Source organism: Condylura cristata, unplaced genomic scaffold (assembly GCF_000260355.1).
Source record: "Condylura cristata isolate star-nosed mole 26May11 unplaced genomic scaffold, ConCri1.0 scaffold00004, whole genome shotgun sequence".
In the NCBI taxonomy this organism is placed as follows: Eukaryota; Metazoa; Chordata; class Mammalia; order Eulipotyphla; family Talpidae; genus Condylura; species Condylura cristata.
In genome coordinates, this window is record NW_004567105.1 from 53167161 (window position 1) to 53177002 (window position 9842).

The window sequence follows — 9842 nt, forward strand, 5'->3', positions numbered from 1 at the left end:
TTTTTTTTTTAAAGATTTATTTATTTATATATACAGAACTACATACAGACCAGTGGTGCAAGTGTGGAGAGAGACTTAACCAGAGACTGACTAGGGAGGAGAACAGTTAGATCAATGAAGTACATGGCTGAGGAGAGCAGCGGGAGAGGTCTGGTGACCATCAGGATCACCTCTGGGGACAGGGATAGAGCTTGCACTAAAGCTTGCAGTGCTGACTTCTAACCCATTGAGCCACCAGGGTAGCTAGTTGTCTCATACTATTCTTGTTTATACTTCTGTTTTCCTGCTGTCACTTTGCTCACGTTTGACCTTTGATAATGTAACATTGATGTGTGTTGGTGAAGGTTGTTTGCTTTGGTTGTTCTTTCAGGTTTGTTTTATTTGTTTTGAATAGGTTATTTTGTTGACTGGCTGCTTTTACTCCTCTCTCACTTCACCTTCTGGAATACACATCCTTATGTTTCTTTCACTATTTCTCATAGTATGTCTCATTTCCCCCCTTAAATCTTATATCTCACTCTTCTTTCATTTAGTAGATATGACTTTTGTATCTTCTATTTCTCCCCCTCACACACCCTCCTGTATGTTCTATTTTTGAGATTCTCCCTCCAACCAAATTAATTCCATTTAAATCACTTTCCATATTTGTCCCTATTTCATTTAGTGTCTCTTTTTGTGTTCTTTTATTACCTTCAGTCTCTTTATTCAAGAACTCTTTTTATTTTTGTATCTCCTTTCTGCGTTTGACTGTATGCTTAGTATCTCATTTAGTATTTTAAAAATTGTTATTCTAAAATCTTTGTCAGTTAAGTCCTCTATTTCTGTTTCCTTTATATATGTCCCTGGACTTCTGTTCTTCTCCTTTTGCTTATCCATCTTGTATTCATATAATCCTTGCTTTCTAGGCATGAGTGATGCTTTATTTGCTTTCTTGCAATTAGATTGTTATGGTTTTGTTTATTTTATTTCTTTTCTTTTTTCATCTTTGGCAGCTGGTGAGGCCAGGAAAGGAATGGGGGAATCAAAAACTCTTGTCTTCCTGCTTGTATGTACAGTTGTCTGTGTCACTCCTTCTTGAAAAAGTATCTCTGATAAAATTTATGCCCCTGGAATAAATTGGGAAGATTGGAATACTCCCAGACTTTTAGCAGCCTAGATTATCTGCCCTGCTAGCTGTGGTTTTCTCCTCAGATTCCACAGATAAGCACCAGCCTCAGCCCAAAACCTTTGTGGGAAACCCTATATCTCTGTTGATAAACCTCCAAAACTTCCTTTTAACAAATTTCATTCGACATCATTTTGTTTAGGGCAGAGGAAGATCTAAGTATCTCTGTTATTCCATGCTGTGAGTCTGATCATCAAGTACCTTTTCAATGAGAATAAAAGGTCTAACACTGGCATTTCCCTTCATATTGTGTGTGTACAATATGTACACACACTTGTATTCCTGTACACAGTGCAAATGTGTACACACACATAGACACACATGTACATATATATGCACATATATGTGTACATAATTGTATAGCTTTTTCTTTGCAGGTCAAGGATGGTTATCAGAATGCTTACATACAAGTAGCTGGTATGGGTACACTGAGAAATACACTTTGTATAAACCGGCATGGTTTATTCTGATAGAATTTATAGGCAATAAATTATATAAAATCTTGGACTGTCATGTTTTAGAGTATATATCTACGTATCTATAAATATATACTCGATACCACAGACATTTATAGAATCAGTGTTTGCTAAGGGAGGACTATAACAAGAATGATTTTTGCAGCATTGCTCATGTATTATACCTGGAGAGAGCGATGACAACAGAGGTGAAAAGAGCCAAGAAAGATTTGAAAGACAGCCCAGGAAATGAATTTAGCTTTGCTATGCCATTGAGAGGATTCCAAAGTTCTTTCCATCATATTGCAAGATGCAAAGCATCCTAACTTTCATTCTCCTAGTTCAGGCTTTGAAAATAAGTAGCATATCATCTGGTATGCTTTTAAAAAATCATTTCATTAAAAATGTAGCAATAATAGCACTATAGTTATTCAAGAAATATATCTTTTACAATGGAAAACTCCACTAAGTAAAGAAACAACTTTCTTAAGGTTCCACATTTCTCCCCAATTTTTGAACTCTAGAACCTGAGAACCATAACTTAAAAAGCCTTTTAGATTCTTGGTACCATCTGTTTTTATGAAGAACTGTCACCAAACACAGACTGTTTTAAAGATTATTGTTTCACCACGCTTACTCAAGTCTGCAATCCTATCTTCTATAGTCGCTGGTAATATTTAGTTCTTGCATATTAGGTGTCTGATTTCTGCCACTGTGTTCTCCATGTGACACTCTTGTCTGAATTTCTTTGCTTAATTTGGACATTCATAACCAAACATGGTAGTGGCAGTATCATTATCTTTAAACTTTTTTCTCCCACCTACTGATTGCAATGTACAAAGGTAGTATGCACCAAGAATTAGTTACTTTTCCACATATCTCCTGATTTATTTCCCACAGTACTTCCAAATTAACTACACCGTGATTTCAAAGGCATTCTAAAGTCATGCCACTGCTCACTAATTTAGAATTTTCTTTATCTGAATTATAGTGAACTATAGAAGAAACTTATATAAGTCCACTGCATCTTTAAAAAGTTATGAAGATATTGTATAGTTGATGATATTCAGTAAATGTGTATCTAATGATATGAGTAAATTGAATTTTTGTAAGCCTAATAGAAATATAAATGAATTAAGAAACCTAACTATTCCTATAGAGAATATTTCCTCATTGATGAGTGATAAAACACATATTCATATTTTAGTCAGACTTTTTACTATATCGATATCTTGAGAATTTGCATCTGAGCCAGGTACAGTCTCATATTTCTTTCTGAGCCATGGCATGGTTCAAATGGGCTAAAATAGAGGGTAGGCAGCGTTCAATAACAGTAGACTTTAATAAAATTAAGAACACCTGTGTAAGAGAATAAATAGTTGAGCTCTGACCATCTACTTGTTGCAAACACCCTCCAAGAAAATAATTTAATATTGAGAAAAATTTAATGAGAAAGCACATCCTAACAATGTTTAACTTAACAGTTTATTTCAGTTTATTTAAAGTCCTTATGAATGTCCAAATTTTTGCTTGAGATATATTCCTGATACTATAGCATATAAAACCCTTTAAAAACTGCTACTCTTTCCCCCCCCCAAAAAAAAGTATTTATCTAGAATATGTCCTTAGAAAATAATGGCTTGTAAAAAAATAGAAAAGTAAATGATGGCTTGCATATTTGGTTAGTGTTTTATAGTGTCAGCCCTTTATGGTCTTGTCATGGGTATTAAAATTATGGAACCAGGAGCTTATCTTGAAAGTTGACTTGTTAAATATATAAACATTTTATGGTGGAGTATGTCCCTTAATCCTTTTTAACCTTCATTTCTTAATCTGCAAAATGGGTAAAGTAATATATATATATATATTTTTTTTTTTTTTGCCATAGATGTTATATGAGATTTAATTCAGCTGAGAGTCTTTTGTCCTTTTATAGTAATAATCAGATACAGGCTATTATATCTGACATTCAAGTTATGTTGTTTGAAAATATGATCATAGTAATAATGTTCATTTTTTTCTGCTTCTTCCCAGTTTTTGAAACCCTTCTACACATTCTTCTTTGGAGGTTTACAGTTGCTGTTCCAGGGAAGTGTGGTAGGTTGTTTTTGTTTGTTTTTAATCTTTTTTATTTTTGCTTTTTAAGAATAGAACATTGAAAGCTGAGGATCAGCAGAGTTAGTCCACGTACTCTAGCTCACATATTTAATAAATAGCAGACCCAGAGCTAAAAAGGGGTTCACTAACTGCTAGTCACTTATAGCAGAGTCAAAAACTCATATACTCTAGTGTAAGGACAAAAATAGAAATGAGTAAAGTGTGAACCTATCAGGAGTGGAAGGAACTTAGTGAGCTGCAGTAAAGTACATGTGAAAAATGAGGAAGTACATTGTTCCCTCTCAGCTTGATAAACTGATGCCAAAGGGAATTTCTGGTCTAGTATGCTGAGGTCTGCTTTTTTTTTTTTTTAACAGATGGCAGAAATGTAGATTGTTGAATAAAAATATTGATATTCTTTTTCTGGAGATATTAGAGGAGAATTGCTTTGGTGGCCTAGTCTTCCCCATAAGTTTCTTTCAGCTATTAAGACATTAGGTTTTATCATGAACCATTTTCAGATGCTGTTTTAATGTTTGAGTGGCTCTTGATGGAACATCTGTTTTAAGTCTCCTATTTTTCTAATTTTGGAGATTATGTGATTGTTGCATTAATTTTGACACCGTAATTAATGACACCGTAGGGGAGACCTCTTGCAACTAGAAATTGTCTTCTAGACTACTAGGATTTACTGTTTCTTGCTTTGACCAACAAAACTTGGATACAGGTCTTTAAGGAGCAAAACAATTAATTGAATTTTTGGCTTTTGTATAAGAAACTACTTCTACAAAACAATAGACTGTTGAGATATGTTTAGCTATGATTCTTTCGACTCTCCTATTAATATGATAACTTCACTTTGATTTTTAAAAATGTGAATTTGTCCTTGACTGTCCCAGAACGCTGTTGCTATGAAGCTGAATATTTGTGAACATGGAATGTTTGTTAGTGTAGTACATGTATGTTGCCAGTGTGGCCTCAGTTACATTTTAGTTTTTTAAAAAACTGTTAAGTTGGATGATCTTGTCAGAAACATGAGTTGTGCATAATTTCTTTTTTTTTTTAAAAGATTTATTTATTTATTCATACAGAACTGGGGTACAGGCCAGAGGTGCGGAGGGTGAGAGGATTCACCAGGACAGAGTGGGGAGCAGAACAGGCAGATCAACGAAGTACACTGCTGAGGGGAGCAGCGGGCGGGTCAGGAGAGGTCTGCCGCGCCATGTGGTCACCTCCGGGGCAGGCGGGGATCGAACTCATGGGGAAGTGGCTTGAGATTCTTAGTGCTGCGCTTTAACCCACTGCGCCACCAGGGAGGGCCCATAATTTCTTTATTAGTCTGATGGTGGGGGCTTGTCCTTTTACCTGTCCACAGGGTATGCGTAAGATAGCATTGCATTCATGATGCTATCTGGAGAAGGTGCATTACTCCAAAGTTGTAGTGGCAGATCTCAAGATAGCTCCTGTGCTGTCAATGAACAAAGCAGATTTGAGGAAATGAAGTAATTGTGTCTCCCTGTTGTCATAGTTTTCCATGCAAAGAAGTAATGCAATATTACATTCCATTTAGTTCCTTTCTTGGGGAAGAGCATTTGGTTTTCTGCTTTCTCAGAAGAATGGTGACCTATGATTTTATTAATTATATTTTTATTTTAGAGTAATTTGAAGTAAGATTTTAATACAGTTTTAAATTTTCTTTAAAATTAAAAATATAATCAAAACTCGACAGTTTCTAGAAGGAAGCAAACTAACTACCTATAGTGCTAGCATTTTATTATCTACTATTGTAATCTGTGGCAATCTCCCTAGTTATGAATCATTTGATGCTGAGTGAAGAATACTGTGAAGATTTGAGAGCAGTGTAATGCCATGATTATTGTTGTGTCCCTAAAGTCCAGGAAGGCACTGATAGTACACTGAATTCTTACTGTCTGAGTGGACAATTAAAGAATGGCAATAACAGACCAAAGGGCTCCTACAAAATGCATCTTGAGGTCTGACTTAGTAACATGGGTCAGTGTTGTGTCCATTTAACTCCAGGAGAGTGAGAAGTGCATTACAAATATTGCAGTAGTTAATTTCTAATTGATTTCCAAATGGAAATTTGGGTAAAGGTAAAATTAGGTGACATTTGTATCTTTTTCTTAAATTTCTAAAAATTAATAATCACACTAATTACAAGTATTTACCAAAAGTTTAATTCAGTTAATTTTCAGTGATTTTGGTATCTGAATTTTTATAATATTTAGCCATAGTGGTGTTTGAAAATCATAGCTTTTTTCAAGGAAACCACAATTCTAATGATCCCAGCTGTATGTATAAATTAATGTTTTCTTAAAGCACTTCAAGAAACCTCTAAAAAGAAGAAAAAATGCTACATGGCAATTTAGTTGATGTTGATTGTATTGATGTAGGTGAGTAATTGTGGACTCACACAAATGAATCTTATATGTTTAGAAATACTTTACCTGGTATATTGTGGAGACTAGGATTTCTTATGACCACAGCCCCTTATTTTCCTTTAATTAAAAAAAACAAAAACAAAAACAAGCAGTAGTACCTAGTTTGAATTCTCATAGCAACAACAAAGAAATAATTGTTCAGACCAAAATAATAAATATGGGTGACAGAAACTGTTATTGTCTATCTTATATGTGACTGGTTTTAATACGGTCAAGACCTAATTTAATGTAATATGTTATTCTCTTCTTAGAATCTATAGTCATTCCCATTTTAATGAAGAAGAGTAACAGAGAAGTACAAATACAGAAGCTTATCTCATAGGTTTACTTAAAGCAAAACAAAGTAATTTACCTACAACCATCCCACCACACCCTAACTTTAAGTTCAGTTTCACAATTAAGTAACTTGCCAATTTTGGATTAGCAATAAACAGCAACTCAAGATCTGGAGGGCTTATAAGCAAGTCAGAAGTGGTGCTTAGAATGATTACATTCCTAAGCCCACAATTATCACAGCTCAGAACTAATTTTTATGCTTTAAATAAAACCAAAAGAATCTACACAGAGCACTTCATTTTCTGGGAAGGTTAAATTAAAATTAAAATGTTCATTGGAAAGTCATCCTCTTTAAAATGCATATTTCTAAGAACCACTTGCTTGATAAATGAGTAGCTTCTGTAATTTTAATTTTTCAGGTACAAATCCCTTTACTCCTTACAATAGATATCATGAGATCACTGTATTTTTTTAAAGTATAAGATTTTAAAATTTTTTCTGGAAGTCAGTTCTTTTAAATTCACAGATTAAATACATTTGCACAATAAGGTAAGTTATTTACCCACATGAAATGGGTAAATAAAGCATAAAGTGCCTGAAATGGAAACAGACAGTATTACAGAGAGACCTAAAACAGGCAGTGAATAATAGCCAGAATAACACCTTGAACTATATGTCATATATCTACTGCAGATTCCAAGTGCTTTTGTAGAGCTCTTTGAAACTTTCTATACAATATCCAGGCTAGGTTAAAGGAGAAAAAGAAAGAAAACATTGAGGTAACTGTTGCTGTGGATAAAATTGTGTTCTTGCTTCATGATGAACAAAGTGAAGTGAGAGGTAAATCTGTCTTTCCAACATTGATAGCTCACCTGTTTCGGGGTTGCTGGTTGTTTCACATGTGATCTCCACTAACTAAATTCCATGTGATCAGAGTTAAGAGTTTAACTTGTTGATCTTCTACATGACATATATATTAAAATAATTTTTCATGGACTTAATCTAGAATAAGTGCCTCTAAAAATTCTAAGGTTAAAAAATCTGAATTTCTATATTCTCTTTAAAAATAAGGAGATCTGGCAACATTGTTCCATTAAAACTAATACTTCATAGAAGTAATACACTGTAGCTGAACTGAACTATCTCTTTTAAGTGGGGTCTGGGTTCTGCACTTGGACATAGCTTCACTAATTTTCTTACTTGCTTCAATCCACAGTATTTTCTGTGCTTTTAAGTTTTTAATTCTTTGCTGTTACCTTGTGGGGGTAATTTAATCTATTCATTTCTCTATTGGTCTCCTGACTGAGACTCCTACTTCCTTAAAGAACATTTCTATCTCAGTGTCTCTCCAGCTCCTGCCTCAACATATCCAATGCCTGTATCTTTTCCATTCATTCTATGCTCAATGAAATTTTAATCTTTAATCTATAACATAAAAAGTGATTATTTGCATTCCTTTTTGTATAAATGGTGAGCCTGGGGTAGGAGCAAAATTTAAATTTTAGATGGTTTGATTCAACATTCATATTCAGTCTCATAACTGTTTCAAGAGGATGAGAAATGCTGCCTAAACTTTTTCTTTTATATCTTTTTGCAATGTGTTTAGCAAAATGTATACATAATGAGATATGTTTGATGATTTTATTGCTGTCTCCATAAATTCTATATACAAGGTATGTCTATATTCTATATACAAGGTATGTTAGGATTGTAATTTTCTATTTCCACAAAGAGAATCAGAGCTCTGATAGTAATTCAGAATGGTGTAGGTCAGTGCTGTCCAAATGAAATACAATGTGAGTCGCATATATCATAGGGAAAAAATAGCCATGTTGAGAAAGAGGTGGAACTAAATTTAATAATAGTTTTTTTTTTTAACTCAGCATACCCCAAAATTATCATTTCAACATGTGATCACTATTAAGATATAGTGAGATATGCTTTACATTCTTTTTTTGGTAGTAAGTTTTAAAAAATTCTCTATATATTTAATCCTCACATATAATCTTAGTTTGGACCAGTAATGTTTCAGTCACTGAGTAGATATGTATGGCTTATAGCTACTTTATTGGATACCCCAGGTCTATATCATTAGCATTGTACAGAAGAAGAGGAAAACAGAAATATATAGTTTCTGGTAAGGCTAATGCTTATACAGAATTTCCAAGCCCTGGTTCAAAACCTTTTCTTGCAGCCAATGCTATGAGCTTTGGGAACAAAGAAAGCATTTGGGGATGAATTATTTATTCTTTTTTTTTAAATGGATAGAGCTGTTTGATATTTGGTAGACCAAATAGTGTTTAATTTTAGTGTTTCTCTCCTGCTTTTACTGCAATTCTACGGCTTTAATGGAGTGAGTTAGGCTATGATTTCACAGAAAGTGTTTTATCTCATGAGATATTTCATATTCTCTTGCCAGCATGAAGTTAAATCACAAATCAGATGAATTCACATCTGAAATAATTTACCTTTTGCTTATCATCAGGGGTAGTAAGTGAACCTGCAGCAATAGGGAGGGTATTACATTGTTGGGAACATGAGAAATACACTGAAGAAGCAACTAAAGAAAAATGCAGTAAAGAGTGCAATAAAGGCACTAAAGTAGTTTCAGGCAGTGCCAAAATGGACAGTCTGAGTCCAGAATGAAAGTTTGTTTGGTTAAAGTGCTAGTAACTATGATTTGCAATACCCAAAGACGCAGACTAAAGACAATCAATTATGTATGGCCTGTTATTACTTTGTGAAAACTGGCTCTGAATTGTTTTATTATTTGATAGTGTTTTTCCACAAAAATAAGAATTCTTTCTTTTGCTACCATTTTCACTGAGATGGAGGTGGAATAACTAAACTGTTCTAGTGAGGGTTTATCTACCTGGCTCCACTGACTTGAATTTCATGTTGTGGTGACATGCTCACAAAATTTGCCCTATGCTCATATTTGGCTGCTCTTAGCCAAAAGAAAAAAAATAAAAGCCATAGGATGATATTTAATGACTTAAGCTTTGTGTGTTGGGGAACTTTATCAGGGTAATGAAATAATTCCATTGAATTATTTTCCTATACTGGACACTCTCTGAGGTTCTCTCATTAAAATGTCAGAAAGAGGGCTCTCCCTGGTGGCACAGCAAGTTAAAATGAAGCACTAACACGCTAAACAACTTCAGCATGAGTTCGATCTCCAACCTGGAGGTGACCGACATGGCGTGGCAGACCTCTCCTGACTTGCTCACTGCTCCCCTCACCAGTGTACTTCAGCTATTTGCCTGTCCTGCTCCCCACTCTTCAATGGTGAATCCTCTCACCACATCTGTGCCTCTGGCCTCTACCCCAGTTCTGTTTGAATAAATAAATAAATTTTAAAAAAGAATATCAGAGGCCCTCCCTGGT

The 9842-nt window shown here is 34.4% G+C and overlaps 1 protein-coding gene across 6 annotated transcripts in view; it reads left to right on the forward strand.

Annotated features, from left to right (window-relative positions):
* FHIT (fragile histidine triad) overlaps nt 1–9842 on the forward strand; it is a 1224031-nt gene that overhangs the window by 195015 nt on the left and 1019174 nt on the right. For 3 of the 6 annotated variants that reach the window (XM_012720560.1, XM_012720561.1, XM_012720559.1), the window contains exon 3: nt 3655–3717. The exons of the other annotated variants lie outside the window; for them this stretch is intronic. The gene's annotated coding sequence lies outside the window, so the exon portion shown is untranslated. The remainder of the gene's footprint in view (nt 1–3654; nt 3718–9842) is intronic. 6 annotated transcript variants of the gene reach the window in all.